Genomic DNA, 7,500 nt, shown 5'->3' on the forward strand with positions numbered 1-7,500 from the left:
CACACAGAGGAGAAAATGTATTGATCATAGTCAAATAAAACAAAAGCAAAAACACCATTATCACAGAGCCCAGTGAGATATAAAACATCAGGAAACCATTCAGAGGAGCTGAAAACAGTGCAGAAGATTATCAAAAAGAACTTCACACTCCAAAAATTCAAGCAATCTTAGATCAGTTTCTAGATTACACCTACTCTCACACTAAAGAAGCCGTCAATCTTTTTAACAATCTAAAAAATCTGATACCCAAAAGGGACAAAAATTGGTTTGATTAGGACGAGCAAACCATTTGCAAGAACATCATGGTCAAATCAGAGACACAGAGACACAGAGCCCCCTCTTTACTGTGAACCCCTAAAACAAAACAAACATACACTCAATCAAAAAACCCAAAAACAGCTAACAATAATAAAAAAATCTATCAATACAAACCAATTTTGGGATCAGTGAACCAACATGAAAAACACTAATCGTGAAGAATCAGCCATTTTAAATGTAGGCAAAATCAAACAATTGGAAAAATTAGAAATGGCAAAGACAATTAAAACCCATCAGACTTCCAAATAACTAAAAGAGAACAGAAAAAATTAAATTCTATTTGGCCGCTGTAAAAGAATTCTCTGTGGTTCTAAATGTAGTTCAGCCCTGACATCTGGAACAGGCGCATTTGTGTGAGCAGCAATCTGGGAAAGTTATTCTGTAGTTTAATAAACTCCAATCAAATTCTGCAAACATCTAAATCTCTGTGAGGTCAGACAGGAGCTCGGTGGTGGTGAAGAGGTGCTGGATGATTGGGAAACTACTGCAGAAGTGATGAGGGAGACCGATAGATACGTCCTTGGTGTAACATCTGGAAATAAAAAGGAAGACAAAGAGACGTGGTGGAATGAGGAAGTGCAGGAGAGCAGAAGGAGAAAGAGGTTGGAGAGAACAGGGGGTATAAGGACGGATGATCCGCTATGGCGCCCCCTAATTGGAGAAGCTGAAATAAAAGAAAAGAAAAGAAAAGAAAAGAAAAGAAAAGAAAAGAAAAGAAAAGAAATTGAGAGCAAAGTGAACCTTCTCTTTAGTACTGCTTTATTTTCTCCCTCTCTTTTCATCTCCCTCCCTCTCTCTCTCTCTCTCTCTCTCTCTCCCCCTTAGTAAAGTCAGGTACTGATGTAGGTGAGGTGGATGAGGTTCCTGGGGTGCAGTCAGCATTGATATTTATTTCGAAGGTGTTGAATAGATTTTAGAGATCTATAGCAGCAACCCATGGAAAGCAGATCTTCATTGAGCTGGCTTTCTGCACAGGGGCATTGGCATGCTGGAAAATATCACGCTATTGCATCCACAGACGTCTAATACAATTGTGTGTCTCCAACTTTGTGTAACAGTTTGAGGAAGAACCAAAAATGGCTGGAAAAGTCAGATGTCCAAAAACAAGTCTCCAGTTACAGTTAATCCCAGTGGGGTTCAGTGGAGTTGAAGAGGTCGGGGCTCTGTGCAGGACATTCAAGTTCTTCCACTCCAACCTTCAGACCAACAATCCTTTCTCCATGGTGGAGCAGTGATCGGGGAATTTTAGTTCTTTGGCACTCTCATCCCACACATTAGCTTTAACTTTAACAGGGACAGCTTTAAGGAGCTTCTCACGTATTGGAGAATTCCCTCACCGTGGACGTGTGATCAAACACAAGGCTGGCTGACTGATGCCTCAAAACCCTGGCATAGGTAGAAGTATATAATTGCTAACACGAATCAATCAATCAACTGTTACCAGAAGGACTCTATGATGTGGTGAAAGATGAATCCCAGGCATGTTATCAAAGGAGTTTCAAAACCTTCTCAGAGTCATTTTGGAATATGTAATGATGTTGGCTCTGATGCCATGAATTCTTAGTCAAGAGGCATAAATATTAGTCTCTCCAGGGTTTGGGTTGTGGCTCCTCATCTATTACCTGTCAGACTGTGTTCTATAACTGCTGATTTTCTGGCCAGTGATTCCATGTGACCCTGGTAAGTCTGATACACAACATCTTAATGCAAGTTTATCTTCATACCTACATTTGATTCCTGAAATGGATCAGTCAGATTGAGGCCTCATCACTCCACACAGACAGCACTGGGAAACGTGGTAAATGACCTGCTACTGGGTTCTGATCAGGGATGTGACACCTTGCTTGTGTCGCTTGACAAGCTTTTTGAGTCTACTTATAATGGTCATGTGACACCACTAGTTACCACCCCATTCATTGTGTGTGTGTGTGTGTGTGTGTGTGTGTGTGTGTGTGTGTGTGTGTGTGTGGGTGTGTGTGAGATCAAGGCTTGTTTAAAGCCCAATTACTCACTACATTTAATGTATATCAAACACAGAAGGTATTCAGGTGAGTTACTGTAAAAGTTATTATATTATACTTTTTATGCATTATGCTTAGATTCTACATTAACAACATGAAACACACACACACACACACACACACACACACACACACACACACACTTTCCAAAATGATTTCCACTAAATCAGTGACATTCAGCAGCTTTGAGGCTGAAACCGATTTGGTTTGGGATGAATAATACAGGAGTTGTGCTGCTCTTCTGCTCCGGCTGACGATGAAGTGTGTTTAAACTTCCAGAGGGAGAGATTTTAACTTCCATTTCTACCTAAAATACAAGGAACAAAAGTATTTGGACACCTGACTTTTCCACCCAGATGTGGTTCTTCTCCAAACTGTTACCAGCAACTTAGAGACACACAATTGTATCAGACGTCCTTAGATGCTGCATGAAATTTTGCCTTCACTTGAACTAAGAGACCCAAACCTGTTCCAGCATGACAGTGCCCCTGTGCACAAAGCCAGCTCCATGAAGATCTGCTTTCCAAGGGTTGGAGTGGAAGATCACCGGCTATAGAGCTCTAAAAGCTATTGAACACCTTTGGGATTAATTTAAATGCTGACTGCACCCTGGACCTCCTCACCTTCTCACCTACATCACTACCTGCCTTTACTAACACCCATGTGACTGAATGAATCTCAACAACATCTAGAGGAACATCTTCCCAGAAAAGGAAATGTTATTTTAAAAACAGATGGAGTGCCAAGTGCTGTGTGATGGAGCTCTGTGTTGTATATGTAGCTTTATGTTGTGTGATGGAGCTCTACCTTGTGTGATGGAGCTCTGTATTGTGTGATGGAGCTCTGTGTTGTGTGATGGAGCTCTGTGTTGTGTGATGGAGCTCTGTGTTGTGTGATGGAGCTCTGTGTTGTGTGATGGAGCTCTGTGTTGTATATGTAGCTTTATGTTGTGTGATGGAGCTCTACCTTGTGTGATGGAGCTCTGTGTTGTGTGATGGAGCTCTACCTTGTGTGATGGAGCTCTGTGTTGTGTGATGGAGCTCTGTGTTGTGTGATGGAGCTCTGTGTTGTGTGATGGAGCTCTGTGTTGTGTGATGGAGCTCTGTGTTGTGTGATGGAGCTTAGTGTTGTGTGATGGAGCTTAGTGTTGTGTGATGGAGCTCTGTGTTGTGTGATGGAGCTCTGTGTTGTGTGATGGAGCTCTGTGTTGTGTGATGGAGCTCTGTGTTGTGTGATGGAGCTCTATGTTGTGTGATGTAGCTCTGTGTTGTGTGATGTAGCTCTGTGTTGTGTGATGTAGCTCTGTGTTTTATACGTAGCTTTATGTTGTGTGATGGAGCTCTACCTTGTGTGATGTAGCTCTGTGTTGTGTGATGGAGCTCTGTGTTGTGTGATGGAGCTCTATGTTGTGTGATGGAGCTCTACCTTGTGTGATGGAGCTCTGTGTTGTGTGATGGAGCTCTGTGTTGTGTGATGGAGCTCTGTGTTGTGTGATGGAGCTCTGTGTTGTGTGATGGAGCTCTGTGTTGTGTGATGTAGCTCTGTGTTTTATACGTAGCTTTATGTTGTGTGATGGAGCTCTGTGTTGTGTGATGGAGCTCTGTGTTGTGTGATGGAGCTCTGTGTTGTGTGATGGAGCTCTGTGTTGTGTGATGGAGCTCTGTGTTGTGTGATGGAGCTGTACCTTGTGTGATGGAGCTCTGTGTTGTGTGATGGAGCTCTGTGTTGTGTGATGGAGCTCTGTGTTGTGTGATGGAGCTCTGTGTTGTATATGTAGCTGTATGTTGTGTGATGAAGCTCTGTGTTGTGTGATGGAGCTCTATGTTGTGTGATGTAGCTCTGTGCTGTGTGATGTAGCTCTGTGCTGTGTGATGTAGCTCTGTGCTGTGTGATGTAGCTCTGTGCTGTGTGATGTAGCTCTGTGCTGTGTGATGTAGCTCTGTGCTGTGTGATGGAGCTCTGTGCTGTGTGATGGAGCTCTGTGTTGTGTGATGGAGCTCTGTGTTGTGTGATGGAGCTCTGTGTTGTGTGATGGAGCTCTGTGTTGTGTGATGGAGCACTGTGTTGTGTGATGGAGCACTGTGTTGTGTGATGGAGCACTGTGTTGTGTGATGGAGCTCTGTGTTGTGTGATGGAGCTCTATGTTGTGTGATGGAGCTCTGTGTTGTGTGATGGAGCTCTGTGTTGTGTGATGGAGCTCTGTGTTGTGTGATGAAGCTCTGTGTTGTGTGATGGAGCTCTGTGTTGTGTGATGGAGCTCTGTGTTGTGTGATGGAGCTCTATGTTGTGTGATGGAGCTCTATGTTGTGTGATGGAGCTCTGTGTTGTGTGATGGAGCTCTGTGTTGTGTGATGGAGCTCTGTGTTGTGTGATGGAGCTCTGTGTTGTGTGATGGAGCTCTGTGTTGTGTGATGTAGCTCTGTGTTGTGTGATGAAGCTCTGTGTTGTTATATGTCATTTGTTAAACAAATGACATATGCATCAGTGCTTTTTAAAGACACTTTCTGTGAAGAACTGCCACTGCCCATATTCTATTAATCACATCTCTTTCTTTCTGAGAAACATCATTTGCTCTAGTTTACATTAATGTGCCTGTCCTGATACCATAGTGTTTCCATAGCAATGGCTGTTTCATTCACAGCACACATCATACACATACATGTATGGAGTTTTGTGGCATCTTCAGGAGAGATTACAGAACACTTCTGTGCAATATTTCTGACACTGAAAGAAAAATATTATTCTGGTTTAGGTGTGAGTGTGTGTGTGTGTGTGTGTGTGTGTGTGTGTGTGTGTGTGTGTGTGTGTGTGTGTGTGTGTGTGTGTGTGTGTGTGTGTGTGTCTGTGTCTGTGTGTGTGGTGTGTGCGGGTTTGTTACATGGTGTACTCAGACAGCAAATATCCAAATGTAAGATGACGGATAGATAAACATCACCCTCTAGTGTCTTGACTTTGACACACACACACACACACACACACACACACACACACACACACACACACACCTGAAACACAATAACCTTTTAAATGGTTTCCGTAAAATGAAAATAAAAAACCCTGTTGGCAATAAAAAGTCTGTCTAGTGAGTGAGTCACACACACACACACACACACACACACACACACACACACACACACACACACACACACACACACACACACACACACACACACACACACACACACACACACACACACACTGGTTTACACCTGAAAATATTTCGGGATGTATGAATCAGAGATGAGTCAGAGTTGAGAGAAACACATTTCAGAAACACTGTTCATGTGAATAAACGTAACACTTGTATCATAAAGCAACACTTTATGTATTCACACAGTTCCTCCTCACCCAAACGCTGTCTTCACATGTTTAACACTGTCCTTGGCCACACACACACACACACACACACACACACACACACACACACACACACACACACACACACACACACACACACACCTTATGTACTTGTGTGAGACAGAAAAGGTAGAAACACCTGGTGTGGTCACGTCACTTAACACTCGTCAACTCTTAAACTATACTTATAACAATTTAAACGAGATGTTTATTTTACTCTTTCTGGAGTTTCTCCACTCAGTTCTTCATCCTAATGTCTGTAACAAATCTTTACCAATGAGGTAATGAGAGTAAAGTACTGTTAAGCCACGCCCTTTATCACGAGAGGTTTGTACCAGAATGGTGAACAGTAACAAAGAAGTTGAAGGTCTAAGGAAAAATTCAGCCAGCGCTTCATGAAGCATGATTAACGTGATGAGTAACACAAACAACCATCAGGAACAGTTTATCACTTAACTAAACACCTCAACGACAATAAAACTGTAATGAATGGAAATCAGTGCCAACCAGATGAGGATGGGTTCCTTGCAAGGTTTCTCCTCATGTTATCTCAGAGGATCTTCTTTACTACATCACCTCTGACTAGCTCATAAAAAATAAACCTACAGTAAATCATTAATAAAAGAAAAATTTATGGGTGTAATATATTAACTAGGGCTGTCAAAATTAACGAGTTGATAGCGTGTTAACGCACATTTCATTAACGTGCGATTAATGCAGTTGTCAGCCAGCGGCGTGCACAATTCCGTTTTATCCACTTCCACAGCTCCCACTTCCGCTTCTGGGGTACCACGAACTTGCAAACGTCCCGGCTGCCATCTCCCCCCTGCTTAAATGGACGCGGATTCCTCACGTTTATGGCCAGATCATCCCATCGTCTTCCTATTCCGTTTGAGACTTTCCTGCCCCTCGTTTTGCATCCCAGATCGGGCGCCTGTCCTGAGGTTCATCTACCGACCCCTAAACGCTTTGCGGGACAACTGGGGGAGTGCAGGCCGTTCCTGTTGAACTGTGAAATAACTTTTTAGCTTCAGCCATCGTCTTTCCCGGATGAACTTACCAAGGTGGCCTATGTAATCTTCCTGCTTTCGGGTAAGGCTATGCAAGATCTTCGACTCGGTCACCCCCTGACAGGATGCGGCCCAGTCCTTGTTCCAGACCACCCAAGACAGGCGATCCATAGCTGAATACACCAAAGACTTTGCACCGCCGTGGCAGAGAGTGGGTTTGATTCCACAGCTCTCTACAACGCCTTTATCCGGGCACTCAACACTGAGAATGCCCTGATCAGCCTGGCCACCCGGATCGACCGACGGATGAGGATGTTACGCTCCGAGTGGGGGTCCCTTAGACCCTGGCAGCCCGGTCCACCTCCCAACCCACCTCACTTCAAGACTCCACCAACCCTGCCTCCACAGCCCATGGAGATTGGCCACCGCTACCTCTTCACTAGCGAGAAGGAGAGGCATCGCTTTCACTGACTCTGCCTGTATTGTGGCAAAGCATGGCACATGGCGGCCACCTGTATAGCAAAAGAGAGGGCTTGGCGTTGAATATGGGGCCAGCGCCGGGCCAAGGACTTCCAGTCCCCTCCAAACCATTGCTCAAGGTTCAGATCTATGTCAAGATCCACAGTTTACTGCCAATTTCTGATGAGAATTCTGCCACCTTCCGGGTATCTTAGTAAGCTTATCTTCCGGGTTTCACCCACAAGCAAAGCAGAAAAGCTAAACCAAGACCTGGAGATAGCTCTTTGCATCCTTTGCACTGATGACAATGCCTCATGGGTTTCACAACTGATACA

At 44.0% G+C, this 7,500-nt stretch overlaps 1 protein-coding gene across 4 annotated transcripts in view; it reads right to left on the reverse strand.

Moving 5' to 3' along the window:
- ankfn1b (ankyrin repeat and fibronectin type III domain containing 1b) overlaps window positions 1-7,500 on the reverse strand; it is a 110,015-nt gene that overhangs the window by 96,108 nt on the left and 6,407 nt on the right. The window lies entirely within an intron of this gene.

Source organism: Silurus aristotelis, assembly GCF_946808225.1.
Source record: "Silurus aristotelis genome assembly, chromosome: 1".
Classification (NCBI taxonomy): Eukaryota; Metazoa; Chordata; class Actinopteri; order Siluriformes; family Siluridae; genus Silurus; species Silurus aristotelis.